The 16,152-nt window shown below is 38.1% G+C and overlaps 1 protein-coding gene and 1 pseudogene across 4 annotated transcripts in view; both read left to right on the forward strand.

Moving 5' to 3' along the window:
* Window positions 1–16,152, forward strand: part of Bre (brain and reproductive organ-expressed (TNFRSF1A modulator)) — a 415,144-nt gene that overhangs the window by 71,974 nt on the left and 327,018 nt on the right. The window lies entirely within an intron of this gene.
* LOC102024551 lies at window positions 7,975–9,934 on the forward strand (annotated as a pseudogene).

A 16,152-nucleotide genomic window follows, 5' to 3' on the forward strand; every position in this document is an offset into this window, starting at 1 on the left:
TATGAATTTTAGAATTGTTTTCTGTAGTTTGTGAGGAATTCTATTGGTATTTTGATTGGTATTGCATTATATCCATATATCAATTTTGAAAGTATGGCCATTTTGACAGTATTGGTTGTGCCTATCCAGAAAGGGAATATCTTTCCATTTTCTAATGTCCTCTGTGATGGAATCTCCTTCATAGTACAGTTTCATTTTTTTTTAATGTAGTGTCTTTCACTTCCTTGGTTAAGTTAATTTCTTAGCACTTCATTTTTCTTGATGCTATTATGAATGGTGTTGTTTTCCTAATTTCTTTCTCAATGTGTTCATTATTGGAGTACAAGAACATCATTGATTCTTGTGTGTTGATTTTTTATTCTGCTACATTACACAATTTGGTTATTAATTCCAGGAGTCTTTGGGTGGATCTTTTTGCTGCTTCTATGTAGAGGATCAGATCATCTACAAATAATGATAATTTGACTTCTTTCTTTCCTACACCTATCTGTTTTATTTCTTTTTACTGATTGCTGATTAATGTTTTGAGTACTACATTCAACAGGAGTGGTGATAGTGAAAGTGGATATATAATCCTTGTCTTGTACCTGAGTTTAGAGGGAAAGCTTTCAACTTTTCCCTATTTAATATGATTTTGACAGTAGGTTTGTCATAAATGACCTTTGTCAGATTGAGGTAAGGTCCTTCTATACCTATTTTCTTTAGCATTTTTTTTATCATGAATGGATGTTGGATTTTGTTGAAGGTTTTTTCCATATGTATTGAAGTGATCATATGACTTTTGTCCTTGGTTCTGTTTATACGATATATTTATTGACTTGTGTATGTTGAATTCCTGCATTCCTGTGATGAATCCTATTTGGTCATGATGTATGACCTTTTTGATGATTTGTGGCATTCTATTTGCCAATATCTTCTCAAGGATTTTTAGTCCATGTTCACTAAAGAGATATTGTTATGTATTTCTCTTTCTTGGTTGGATCTTTTTCTGGTTTTAGGAATCAGGATAATATTATATCCAGGAATGATTTAGGGAGTATTCCTTCCCTTTCAGTGTCATTAAAGAATTTAAGGTATACCTTAGGTCTTTCCTATAATTCTTGTAGAATTCAGCAGTGAATCCATGAGTCCTGGACTTTTCTTAGTTAGTAGTCTCTTTTTTTAAAACTACTACTTCAGTTTTATTGCCAGTTACTGGATTATTCAGGGTTTTTAATATCTTCTATGTTCAGTTTTCATACACAATAATCTCTCCATTTCTTCTGAATTCTCCATTTTATTAGAATACAGGTTTTCTAAGTAGTTACTAGTAATCTTTGGATATTGGTATTGTCCATTGTGATTTTGCCTTTTTATTTCTGTTTTTTTTTTTTTTTGTTTTGTTTTGGGGTATTTTTGCGGGAGGGGCCAGGAATTGAACTCAGGACCTTGCACTTGTCAGACAGGCACTTGTGCCACTGAGCTGTCTTCTGGACCCCTTATCTTTTTATTTCTAATTGCATTGATTTGGATCTTTTCTTTCCCTTTTTGGGGGTTAGATTAGGTAAATGTTTGCCTGTTTTATTTATTCTTTCAAAGAACTAGCTCTTTTATTCATTGATTCTTTGTGTTTTTTTAGTCTCAATTTAATTAATTTCTGCTCTGCTCTGTATGATTTACTTCCTTGTATTACCTTTGAATTTGGATTTTTTTCCCTTAAGAACTTGAGGTGTGCCATTAGGTTATTTATTTGCACTCACTCTTGTTTCTGTGATGTGGACATTCACCGCTATAAACTTCACTCTTAGACTGTTTTCTTTGTGTTGATACATTCTGGTATGTTATACCTGCATTGTATTTGACTCTAAGAATTCTCTCTTGATTATTTAAGAGGGTATTGTTTAATTTCCATGTGCTTGCAGACTTTTGTATATGATTTGATAATATTCATGGGTTAATTTCAGTTCTTTTCCATTTACTTAAGCATGCATTATAGGTAGCACATGGTCCATTTTGGAGAAAATCCCATGTATTCCTGTGAAGAATGTGCATTCTGTTATTATTTTGTGGAACACTCTATAGAATATGATGGAAGGCAGTGTCCCATTTCCTTCCTAGCCTGAGCTTAAACTTCTCACAGGGTCAATATCTAGCCCATAACCTTTTACAGCTGTGTCTCATGGCTGTGTCTAAACCAGTCACTGTGGGAATGTTACACAGGGAAACCTGAAGTAAAGTTGTTTTTTAGTAGTTTTGGGTCTTAGTCATATGTAATCAACCCCTTCCTGAAATGGTATGTGATTAAACATTGTCTCTGGCAACATGGTGGGTATTGTACTGCATTTCTTCTCCAGTGGTTGCCTGCTGTGGGGAACGAGTCACCTCAGAGTAAAACGTCATTGTAGTTTACGATAGCTGTGGGCTTTTCTCTGGACTAGTGTTGGTAGTCCAGTCTCTTTTTTCTCCCTGGACCTCTCATGTTAGGGGCTTATCTTCTGTCTGTGGAGACAGGTTCTCCTCCCTGGGAGCCAGGATGAGCTTTCAGGCTGTTTCATTCTTTTCTCTGAATTGTGGTTCATTTCTGCAATTTCTCTATAGCTTCTAATTTGGCTGTCAGTTCTTTCTTGATTCCCAGAGATCTAACTCTTTTTTTCCTCTTTGCCAGTTATTTTCCAGATAACCTGGGTTTTGGGTCTTGGAGAGGCTGAATTTTGCTGCTTATTCCTGCTCTGCCATTTTGATCCCTGTATTTGTTTATTAAATAAGTGAAAGACATTAGAAAGTGGGATAAGGAAGTGTCTAAAAGTTTGAAAGGGAGGTGCTACATAGTTATACACTCAAGAAAGCGAGTGAGAACTATAATGTTTATGTAGGTTTACCAGGTTGACACGCATACTAGATGGAAAGAACTTATAAAGAATCACAAAAATAGTTTGCCAATGTTTGGGCTAACATAAGACTTAGCAGTTTTTCTTTGTGAAAAACAATTTACTCATATTACATAATGATGAATGTAGTACATTAGGATTGGGAAGGAAAGGTTAAGTTGAATTTATCCTAATTGTAATAGGACTTGAGTATGTCCTTGAGATGGAACTGATAAGCATATCAGGAAATGATTAGTTAGATATAAAATGAATTGTTTGACAATATGCCTAAAATCTGTCATGTTTAAAGAATGATGCATCAGCTGGGTGTGGTGGCACATGCCTGTAATCCCAGCCCTCAAGAGGCGGAGGCAGGGGGATCAAAGTGAGTTTGAGGCCAGCCTGGGTTACAAAGTGAGTTCAAGGCCAGCCTGAACAGCATAGTGAAACTCTGTCTCAAAAAGACCCCCACCCCCAAAAAAGAATGATGCAATTTAATGTTAAAATCAGACAATTGGGTCATCTTTTTTTTTTTTTTTTTCCCCCGGTACTGGGAATCAAACTCAGGACCTTGTGCTTGCCAGGCAGGCACTGTGCCGCTGAGCTAAATCCCCAGCCCCCTGGTCATCTTAATGTACAGCAAATTGCAAAATTTTCTTTTTCAGTTAATTAAAAAAAAAAAAACCTCCTTGGCTCTATTCACATCTCCCCCTGCTCTGTTTTTCTAAGTGTAGTAATATCACTACACTTGCATAAAACAACTTCCAAGCAATTGCAAGGATGGCCATCTCTTGTGCAAGAGAAAGACAAGATTCCTCACATCTCAAAATATTATAATTCATAATTCATCCATCTACTATCCATTTAGTTACTATTGAGGGCCTACTCATGGCAAATTTTGAAGCACAATATTTGAGGATTCTTTGTTCAATACTGCCATAACCTTTACAGCATTCTCTTTATCCTGAGTTTTATTAAACTAGATTTCTTTGACAGTTTATCCTTGGCCTTCCTTTTAAAGTCTGTCTGCTGATCTCCATTTTGAACATTTTGTTCATACCAGTGTAATCAACTCATTATTCATTTTTTGAGTTCATAATTTGATTTTTACCTCCTAAATTTTGCTAATTACTTTCCAACTGATTATAATAAGGCTACTGTTTTAGTCTGTTTTTCATTATAACAAAATAACTGAGGCTGGTTACTTTATAAGGAAAAGAGGTTTATTTAGCCTACAGTTTTAGGGGCTTAAGAGCATGGTGCCAGCATCTGCGTGGCTCTAATAGCAGATGGCATTGCAATGGCAATGTGTGTGTGAAAGAGCCATGTGCAGAAGAGGGATTTAACACATTCATGATGGGGCCGTAATTAATATGTCACTGCACAGCACCTCTGAACCACCGGTGGTACATGCATAACTGTCCCATCGGGTGGCATGCAGGTAGCACTAGTGGAAAAGCTGTCTGATGGGACAGTCCTGCATGTATCTCTTGGTGCTTCAAGCTGGCAGGGATATGTTTGCTAATAATAATTCATATTTTCAGGAACTGAGACATCTCATGAGATCTGATCCATTTCTTCAAGACAACTGTAAGCTGTTCTTGAGGGTGAAACCCCTGTGACCTAATTACCTTCCTTTACCACTTGAACACTGTTACAGTAGGGACCAAGCTTCTAGAACATCAACCTTTGCAGAGACAAGCCATATTCAAATCAAAGCAGCTACTATGGACAGCAGTAACAGTAGACAGTTAACAGAACTGAACATAACCTTAGACTGAAAGCAGGTTGTCAGTGAAGTGGGAGGCTATGAGAGGTTGTATTTTCCAAAGATAGTACAGCAGTACCTTTTATCCCACATAGTCTGTACTGTTTCCTCTTTCAAGGATTGGAGAATAATTTCTCTGCTTTTAAATCTTGGTAGGCTTGTGACTGTTTCGACCAAAAGAGTATGATGCAAATTTTGCTCCATTGTACGGATCCTTTGGGTTCTTGCTGTACCCCAGGAAGGAACAGTGGTGAGAATGAGGAAAAAATTGACAAAAAGCTGTGATCAGGTGCAGGTCCTCTTTCCTGAGCGGAGAAGGGGAACTGCCCAAGAATAGTAGAGCATTTATTTATACCCTTGAGAGGTTGGTTAATTTCCACCTCACTGCCCAGCAACCAATTAACAAGCTACAATGGCTTGTTTATGCGCTTCAAGGAGCTCCTGTGTTCTAGGAGCTCCGGTGTTCTCAGGCTGGCTTCGTCGTGCACATGTAATTACTTTCCAGCTTCAGCGGCCCCTTGTACTCCATGGCTACTGAGGCTTGGTTATAAAGGCAGTGCAGCTTTCATCTTGCTGGCAGGAATACTTGTACAGTATTTGGGGCCCTGTGCCACTGCATAAGACATCTGACTACTTTGAGGTTGCCATGTTGTCCGGTAGCCAAACCACATGAAGAGGCCACATGTAGGCGCTGCAGTTGGCAATTGTTATGGAGTTATCCCAGCCCAAGAACCAGATGTGAATGAAAGCATATTAGACCCTTAAAACTAGCTGAATTCTGCCAGCTCAGTACTATTGACTGACCTCAGTCAGTGTTGTGAGAAGCGAAAAAATTACCCATCTACATTCTGCCTGTATCTAACACACTGAACCTGTGAGCTTGATAACATGATGGTCATTTTAAGCCTCTGAGTTTTGTGGTAGTTTGGTCAGTAGCAATAGTACTATAATTGGAACATAGACCCTGAAGAACAGCAGGGGAACAAGAACCTGTAGGAGGGAAAACAAGATGGGAATGGGAGCAGAGACATAGAAGTTTAGTCTCTTGAGGGAAAGGAAAAGATTAAAAGATTAGGACCAAATGGATGGGTTTTGAGAAGGAGTGGGAAATTCACATGTGATGAGCTATAGCAATTATATATATATATATATATATACACACACATATATATATTACATATATATATGTAAATGTATCTGAATGAGGTTGAAGTTGAGGTTATCTGCTATCTGCTAAGGGGCAGAAGGTGGGTGGAGGGCCTGGCTGCTTGTTGAAGAGTATCAAAGACAGCAGAGATTACTGGTCCTCAGCGCTCTGGCTTTAATAAATACTCTCGTGAGGAAAGACAGATGCTTGTTATTTTATCATTATATGTGATGAGTGATGTGGTCTGCTCTAGGAGAATTTTTTGCACAGTCTTAACTATGGAGTCCTATGAACCCTGCAAAAATAGAGGGGTTCTTTCCAGAGGAGTGCTTTGGGTCACTTTGGCTCTCTGTCAATGAGTTCTGAACCTCAAAGTGACTCTTGAGGACTGTGTATAACCCAAGAGAACCGTTTGTGGTTTGTAAAATGGAATGATCTTTCCTACTAGGATTTTGTAAGTAGCAGCTTTTTGAGAGGAGAGGGGAACAAGTCTACAGTTTGGTTATGAAGCTTTAGAGGCTTTTGTCCAAATGGAGGGCTCAGCAAGTGTTGGTAATTGAGTGGCAAAATTGCTTCTATAAAAGGAAGAATTGTTTTCTGTAGTATCCAGTGGTCTGGTCAGCAGCCCTATGCAAGACCGTTTATCATTCCCATGAAGGAGTCCATGCTGCATGTCTAAATGCAGTCCTTTCAGAGTCTAGGGATCCTGCAGGTTTTTGAGTTTTCTGTTTTGTGAAATGAGATATTTAATTTGTTGCTTAAATCTTTTAATTAATATTTTATAAGGAGAGAGGCCACAGAACCTCTTAAAATAATATTACTGGATAAAAGAACAGTGCTTTTATGACAGGAAAACCATAATACATGAAATCTTTATCTCTTTTACTGTAGTCTGAATATAGACTTTGCCTCTGTGCTATAAGGGAAGTCAGCTGTGTTCCATTTGCTGCCATTTCATTGTATTTTAATACTTTATCTTTTTTCTATTGTTTTGGAGTGACCTTGGTACTTCTGAAATATGGTGACTTGTATTTTACTCCCCTTTCCATCCCTACCCCGAAGATTGCAGTACATGTACATAACTCACTCTTACAGATCCTACATGATTTGCTTCTTTCTGACTTGCGGCATTTTCCTGGAAGGAGCATTACTGTCTTTGTCCTTGTTATCATTAACTTAAATTAATTGGAAAGATTGCCATTGTGACAGCATTACTTTCTGTTTTTTGTTTCTTTTTGTACTTTCTCTAAATGTTGGCTACAGCTTGCTTGCTTTACTTGGGTTTTTGTTTATTATTTCTGAGAAATATTTCCTTATACTTGCTTTTGAAGAATTTTAATGTATTCATCCTTGTTTTTAAGCATTTTAATGTTTGATTTCAATAGATCTTTTCCTACCCTGGGCTTTTGTGGATTATTGGATTTGCTTTTGTTCATTGTTAGGTTTATTGTTTAGATCTATGATGTGTGAACTCAAAGGATCCTTCATATCACTTTTTTAAAACATCTTTTTGATCTAGTTACTGGACATTTGAGAGTAGACAATAGGAAGTATTATTTAGTTTTTTCATGAATTCCACAGGCTAATGCTTGGTTTTCACAAAGCTTATGAAAGTGAGTGGATTTTTGCAAGATCTTTCAGGCACTATTTTGTGGAAGCTGAAGCACGAGGCCCAGCACAAGATTGTCCTTTGTGTGGAAGTTTGATCCTGCTGCTGGTGTTCTGGTTTTTGCCTGTGTATGGAGTCAGCAAAAGACTCATTGTTAAACAGTGAACTCGGAATTGAAAGAATGATTGGTGTGGTTTTCTTCTCCCCATCTGGCATTCTGTGGTTATTTCTCCTGATTTTTTGGCAAGTGTTGTTTCTGTCAAACTGTGCCACATCAGCCTTGCATTTCTGGTTTGTGCAATTCAGCTGGGAATTAGAAAGAAGTATTTACAATTGAATAGCACTATTTTCCAAAATAGATTAATTTAAATGATCTCATTTTAATCTCCCAGCAACTTTCTGAGGGCCAGATATCTTGCTTTGCATATAAGAAAGGGTTCACAAAGCCTTAGCGACTAGCTTGAGGTCACATAACTGGGCAGTCAGAGACCCAGAACTCAAATCCAGACCTTTTGAGTTGAACTGTACTGGTTTTTTCCACTGTAACATATTATCCACTGTGGCATGTTAAGAAATAAATACCATCTTTTATTACCATACGTTAATGGTCTGCTACTCAGTAAAAGTAGGTAAGAGGAAATCAAGAAGAAGCAACAGCTCCAAGTAAGAAAGTTGTGTAGAAAAAAGGAACAAGCAGTGGCATTGCTGAATAGGAAGTAAACACAGCAGCAAGTACTAATGCTTTCTGCCATGTCAGTTGGAAAGGTGACGGGTCAGTTGGCTAGTATGTGATAGGGAAGTGTGTTAGTTTTCATCAGCATAACAAATACTTGACATAATCAGTTTACAAAGGGAAATGGTTACTTTTTGCTGACAGTTTTGGATGTTTCACTCCATGTCGATTGACCCCATTGCTTTTGGATCTGTGGCAAGGCAGCACATCACGGGAGAAGCACATGGCAGAACAAAAACCACTTACCTCATATCCAGAAAGTTTAAGAGAGGAAAAGGGAGGGCTGGACTCCACTGGCCCCTTAAATGGCACTCCCCCCGTGACTTGAAGACTGGGAGTGATCGTGCACATCTGTAATTCCAGATACTAGGGAGGCTGAGGTGGGAAGATTACAAGTTGGATGCCATCCTAGGCAGCTTATCATGACCCTGCCTTAAAAAGGGCTTGGAATATAGCTTAGTGGTAGGATACTCAGTCTTTACACAGTGGTAGGGTTCAGTCCTTACACACACACACACACACACACACACATACACACACACACACACACACACACAATCAAAAGTAAACAATTAAAATGCAGTATTCTACCTTTACCTATCAGTCTTGCTACAACATCTCTTAAGAAACATGAATCTGTCAGAGTCATGTCATATTATCCATGTAATTAACTGAAGGGAAAGAACTACGCATTTTTAGAATGGAAGGCCTTTTGATGTCATCTAATTTACTACTTATTATAGCATTTTCTTTAGTAGCATCCATGCTAAGTCGCTTATGGTTACTATTACAATATTAACCAAAATCTTACTATCTGCAAGACATTATATTGCTCATTCAAATATTTTTTTCATAGAAGCAACCAGCTTTATTTCCTAATCTGCATGACAATTTCATAGTGAAAGGAACTTTCAGCAGAATTCCTATCTGAATCAGTTACACACACCAAAATTCCTTTTATAGTGGTAATCATTTTGACAAATGTTTTTATTAGAATTACCACAATAGTCATCTGGGTGAAGAAATTATAGATAACGATAGTGGCCTATTTGTTAATACTGAGTACAATCCCTTTAAGATAGGATAAATGCTGATATTTTTCCTTTATCTGCCGGTTTTCAAAATAATGAGTAACTACCTGGCCAGGTGAGGGGCCCCAAGAGCCTGAAGCTGGTCTTTAGGCAGAGGTGCTGAGCCTGCACCTCTTTCTTGCGGGTGGGGAAGAGGCTGGGCACACCTGCTCAGGTAGATGTGGCTCCTCCAGTGGGTGCCCTGGAGGAAGAAAACGTCGTACTATCCTTCTCTGACTCTGCTGCAGAATTTAATGCTGTGGTTGAATATTTAGAGGACGTTATCATGGATGATGAGTTCCAATTATTACAGAGAAATTTCATGGACAAGTACTACCAGGAGTTTGAAGACACAGAGTAGAATAAACTCACACTCACTTTTTTAATGGATGTATTTCTTTAGTGGAAATGTATGTTGAAGAATAGCTGCTGGAGCAGATCCTAGATTCATGGTGGCTTGTATTACTACATTATAGCACCATAAAGATGCAGGGACTGCTGACATCTTCAACATGCTACTCACATTTATAGATTTTTCTGGCTTTTAAAGAAATGTTTCTGAGGGGCTGGGGATTTAGCTCAGTGGCACAGTGCCTGCCTGGCAAGTGCAAGGTTGTGAGTTTGATTCCTGGTACCGGGGGTGGGGGGAAAGAAATGTTTCTGGACTACAGAGCAGAAAAGGAGGCTGGAGACTTTAAGCAGTGGCTTAGTGGTGACATTATTGTGCTATGCCAGCTTCCCAGAACAATCAGCAGCAGTAGGTAATGAGTGGGATCATTCTGGATGTCACCAGCCCATTAGGCTCAGAGAGACTTTAGTTGATGACAACAGAAGAGTACACCTTGGAAAGACTGGTTGTTCTGCAGCTCTCAGTCACATGAAGTATTGGGTCAAAAACATGACCAGACCCTCCTAGCCCAGTTCTCCTGAAATACCTTCCTGTATTCAGTAACTCTAGTGATTCTCTCCATTTGGACACCTTGCTCAGGTGCTTTTGAGTCAGGCTTCTCTGGAGCAAACTTAGGGCCAGACATTCTCCCCAGGTGCTCCTACAGTATTGCATGCTGATGTGGCTGTCAGCAGTGTGGAGGAGGCCACTGTCGCCAACACTCTTTCCCAGCAAGCTTTGTATGAGTCCTTTGTATATTCACAGCTCTTTTTTTTTCTTCTCCTTTTTTTCACATAGGTCATAGTTTCAGTCCTTAAACCTCAATGGGGTTTTTGTTAGGGAGTATTAATCTAGGGAGTCGCTCACCTGAGCCAGCCACCTGGCCTGAGGTCTCAGAATTTCCTATGACCATTGTCCTGGCTGGTACAAGCAACTGAGAGAGATGTCCTTTACCTGAAAGCACCATTGAAAATCAACTCCTTGTCTCATATCTTCAGTCCTTGTAACCTTATCTTCTGTTGGTCCTGACGTAGTCTCCCCATTTCTAGAAGTCTCTTTTAAACATTATTTTCAAGAAAATATTTGTATAGATGAATATTCAGGCTAACTTAATGGATATGATCCTGGAACATCCATGATTACCCACTTGAGATCAAAGTATTAAATGTTCTGTGCTCTTGTCAGTACTGTGAAGGCAAAAATGCTTTCTATGTTGGTGTACCACCTGTTGTACTGGCACCGGTGAATGGATTCGTGTGCTAGAAATAGACTAGAGCTTAAAATCCTTTCCTCATAAGCCACTTTGTTGGGTTTCTGTTGGGGTAGGTAGAGACTCTGCAGTTTCCTCTTCCTGTCCAAACCTCTCATGCCAAGATGGTGCTCCCCTGTGCAGCTCAACATAAATGGGGGCAGTGGATTCTGTACTGGTCATCTGTCAGCTTTGACGTACAACAGTGTTTGGTAACTGACCTGCAAACCCATGTTGCATCTCTAGAAAGAAGAAAAGCAACTCAATTCCTAATGTAAACTTTTGATTACATTTTTTATAGTAAAAATAAGAATGTGTACTACTTTTCACTTCAATTAGCTGTTCTGGTTTTAAAGGATAAGCTATAAGCTATGTGTTTTTCTGTACTAATGTGCTGCTAACTTTTGCACAATGAGTAAAATTTCTGATGTTTAAACCAACAAAATGTTGAATAGTTTTCTTTGCATCTTCTAAGGATAACAGTTTTTTTTTTAAATCATTAACTCATGGATTTAAAATCATTTGATATGTTTCAGTTCACTACATCTACTCTTGTTACTAGTGTTTACATTGACCATCTTGGGCCAGTGATAGCCTCTTTTTTTCTTTCTTGGTTTTTTGAGATAGGGTTTCACTATGTGGTTCAGGCTGGCGTTGAACTCACTATGTAGCTGAGGCTGGCCTTAAAGCTTTTGGCAGTCCTTTTGCCCCTGCTGCCTGAGTGCTGGTATTACAGGCATACATCACTATTCCTGGCTGGGACCCTCTTTTTGATGACTTGTGAAGTCTTGGTAGTGTGACTCCAAAAGTCTTTGATAGCTTTCTTGCTTTCTGGCATGACCAGATGTTTTAGGCTCATCTTGTACTTTTTAGTCTGGGCCTCAAGGCCAGACTTTCCACTATTCTCTCTTTATTCTCTACCGGTTATAACTCTTGTAAGAAATTGCTGTACTTTGCAAAAATGTCTGGCTGTCTGTACTGAATCCTGAGCCAGACTCTCCCAGGGCTTAGGCTATGCTTTTGGTTTGATTAAGTTGGTATGTCAGGCAGCTTTAATAGCTTGGTTTATTGTTTTAGGTTGCTTTGTTCATTTGCTCAGTTTTTGTTTTTTTTTTTTATTCCTTTACATGCTTTTTGGGCTCAGGAATGCTGCCTTCCTTTACTAGTTGTGGGATAGAAGTAGAAACACCAAAGCTCTTCTCATGTCCGTGGTCTTCAGTGCCCGGTACTGAGGGCTACCTTCCTGTGGACTCACTGTTGAATGTGCAGAACTATCAGAGATGGGATTTTGAAAAGCCATAGAAGGCAGGGTGAGATAGTAAACATTTCATTTCTCTGGGAAGAACATACATTTCTTTACTGAACATCCAGACTTCTTGCCTTGTTTGGATTTCAGAAACAGCAGTCTCTGAAACAAATATTTGAGTACATGCAGTTTATTTGAGAGGCAATCCCTGAGAGCTGAGTGAGGGCCGGGGGAAGAGAAAGATGAGGGAGGGAGACAAACCAAAATAGGGTGCATTAATGAGTAGATTATTGCTTTTGGCAGATGGGGTTAAATCCTCAGTACTGTCACGTAGTGGGGAATGAATGTTGTTTATCCATCACTCTTACATTTGTTCTTGGGGTCTTTCACTTACAGCCAGTGTACCCTTCTTTTTTTAATGCACTGGCCAGGGTTCTTCTATGCCAGAGAATGGACTTAGGCAGGCAGATGTAGCTACTTAAGTTGGATGCTGGTTTACAGCTCAAATTGGCGGTCAGGTTTGAGGTGGTTGTGGGTGTTGCTTTGTTCCCTGTGGATCATTTGGCAGTGTCTGGAAACATTTTAGTTGTTCCATCTGGGGAATAAGAAGAGGGCTACTGGCTAGTGTCCAGTGGGTAAAGGGCAGGGATGCTGCTAAAAATATGATTTATAGGATAACCCTCTATGGCAAAGAATTATCTATTTCCCCAATACCAATAGTGTCTAGGTTGAGAAACTCTGATGTGCCTGAATTTAGAGCTGCAGGTGACTTCTGGTATGGGGGGTGGACCTGGAATGTGGTAGGGTTCTGGTGGCATCCGCCACTCTTGTTGGATATGCTTTGGATTCCCCCCCCCCAGCTTTGCTTATGAAGTTCTCTTTGTATCCTCGTTTCCAAATCCTTTATATTCCTTAATTTTTCAGTATATATTTTCTGTCATTCTTTATGTGGGAATATATTAATATGTTTTGTAACATTTTTGAGTCATTTATTTGTCTTTAACACCCAACTCAAGTGCCACTTCTTCAATGAAACCAGCTATTATTTACTTACTAAATTCTGTTTTCATAATTTTTGTGGCACACCATATGTGCATTTCTTGTGATACCAGTTTTTACCTTCTACTGCTTTTTCTATAAAATTGTTAAAAAAATTCTACCTATGAAAATTGTGAAAGAATTGTACAATGGACATTTGTTACCCTTTATCTAATTTCTCAGTTATTACTATTTTGCCATTAAAATAATCTATCTGGAGGGAAGTGGAAGGAAAGGAGAAGAGGGTTAAAAAAAGAATTAAGATGTGTTATGTATATGTACCAACTCCCCAAAATGAATGTCATCATTATGTACTGCAAACATGTACTAATAAAAAAGATAGTAATCACCCTCCAAAAATCTCTCTACTCATGATGTGTGTGTATAGTTATTCCTATCTTTGCCTAAATCTTCTTTGTTGAACCATTTTAAAGCAAGTTGCAGGCATGTTCATACTTCACTTCTAATACTTCAGTATATACTGTATCTCCCAAGAAAAGAACAGTTTTGTTCTGTAGAACCTCAGTGTCATTATCACATTTAAGAAATTTAACATTGATACAATAGTGTCTTTGTTTTTTTTTTTTGGTTTTTCTCCGGTACCGGGAACCGAACTCATGACCTTGCGCTTGCCAGGCAGGCGCTTTTGCCGCTGAGCTAAATCCCCAGCCCTGATACAATAGTGTCTTATATGTGGTCTATATCCATTCCCCCGGTTGCTCACTGGTGTTCTTTTAACTTTTTTCCACAATCTGTGAGCTAGTAAGAGATCATACATTATATTTACTGTTCATATCTCTTTAATTTTCTTTAACCTAAAACAGTTCTCTTAATCTTTTAATTTATTTTTTCATGATGCTAATGGTTTTGGGGAGTCCAGGCCTGTTGCTGTGTAGAGTGTCCAGCATCTGGTTTGTGGGGTTATCTCTGAGTGAAATAGTTTGGTCAGCTCTGGAAATAGGTGCTGCGTGCTTGGTACAGACGTTGAAAGGTCCATAACGTCAGTTTGCCCATTGTCTGTGCTGTTAAGTTTGACCACTGGGTTTAATTATATAGATCTTTCCTTTCCTCATTTTTTCTCTATTATAATTAGTAGTTCAGTCTAGACTTCTTGCCTAGATTGTATGAAGCCTTGGGTTCAATCCCCACCACATAAAAAAAGAAAAAGAAAAACAAATCCACAATTAATTAGCAGTTTGTGGGGTGATACTTTGAGACTGTGTCCTGTTCCCCAACAACATTTTGCCTGATGGTTTTCCTATCCATTGATGATCCTGTCCTGAATCATTCACTTATTAGTGCTGCTAGTTATTTTTAATAAAGGTCTTATCTTTAAAATCACATCCTCTAGGTTACAAGCTTTATTGGGACAGTCTCAACTATGTTCCTGTCACTGACACTATTTAACATAGTGTGTATGATTAATATTTTTTGAGGGCTTGAGTGAATTAATAAATGAAGATTGTCGCTTTAGAGTGAGAAAAATGTCTTTTATCTTGTTAGTTTAACCCACATCTTTCAGTCACATGCTCTTGTTCTTCAGCTTTGTCAAGTTTAAAATACTTGATTACTATTTTTTCTTTTTTATTGCTGCACATCTCAGGATTTTTTCATAGTGTCTTACAAATGGCAATGTCTCCTCTGTAAATTTAAAATTACTTAACTCTGTACATTTAAGGCAACCTTTTATTTATTTATTTATTTATTTATTTATTTTTTCCCAGTACCAGGAATCGAACTCACGACCTTGCGCTTGCCAGGCAGGCGCTGTGCTGCTGAGCTAAATCCCCAGCCCCAAGGCACCCTTTTAATCTACCTTACTGTGACATTTAGTTTATCAAAAATAAAATGTAACTACATATATTTTAGAGACTGTACCTAAATCAAGGGTGTTTGAGTGTACGTGTGTATATAAAAATCAAACTTGGTTGCTAAATTTCCTTCACTTTCTAAGGTTTGTACTATTTCATGACTGTACTTGTTACTGATATTTAATTCCTAAGTACTTTTGAAATCCACAACAATCATAGGAAGATGGAGGAGAGCTTGCATTCTTTTTAGAATGTCAGATGTATTATAGTTATTAAAAACAATTGGTAATAAATTACACTAATTAAATAGCTTGTGAATATGTATTAGAAGATTACTAAGACTAAAATTTTCTGCAGTAGAATATTTATTGCTCAATGAAATAATGCTAATTTATAACATTTGGTTTAAAATATTGTTATTTTTGCACTGAAATAAATGTATAATAATCCAGGTTTAAAGTTCATGTAAAACATAACATCTGAAGATGGAATGTTAGGCTCTTGGCTAAGACTCAGCAACTAGCAGATTCTTTTGGATATATGTAAGACTCATGTAGCTTATTTTCCTGAAAGCTGACTAATTACAAACCACTGAAAGAACTGTGCATGTTAAACCTGGAGAAGAAAAGACCAAGTAAAGATGGGATGGTCATCTGCAAATGACTTAGGGGCTGTCACATAGACTAATGCTGAGAATAAATCTAGCATTAATGTGGAAAAGTGATTGGAAAGTGTATTTTCCTTTTCAATCTAAGAAAGAACTTTCCCCAGCAATTAATAATTGCCCAGCAACAGAATGTGCTACCTAAGGAAGGAGTGAGCACATTTTACCTGGATATGGTTGTGGAAAACTGAATGAGTTTTCTTGCTTACCTTTGCTTCACTGGCTTTACTCCCTTCTTCCCTAATCTGAGTTTCCAGTGCTATTCTGTATAGATACTACTAGTCACTCACAGGTGGTGATGGGGTTTGAAATGCGACTCATCTGAAGGGAGAAGTGCTTTGTGAAGGACACATCAGATTTTGAAGTGTTAATAGTAAAAAAGAATGACAAATGTCTCACTAATAACTTCTATATTCGTTACACATTGAAATGGGATGAAGTGATAGCATTAGGATATTTTAGAATGTGATAGAATTTTTCTGTATCCTAATTTTGGTAATACTATATTTACATAAATCTATGTGTGAGATACAACTTGCATGACTACCCAAAAACTGATTTTTAATTTATATTAAATTTTAAA

The sequence above is a fragment of the Chinchilla lanigera genome, unplaced genomic scaffold (genome assembly GCF_000276665.1).
Source record: "Chinchilla lanigera isolate Chin_1 unplaced genomic scaffold, ChiLan1.0 scaffold00068, whole genome shotgun sequence".
NCBI classification, from domain to species: domain Eukaryota; kingdom Metazoa; phylum Chordata; class Mammalia; order Rodentia; family Chinchillidae; genus Chinchilla; species Chinchilla lanigera.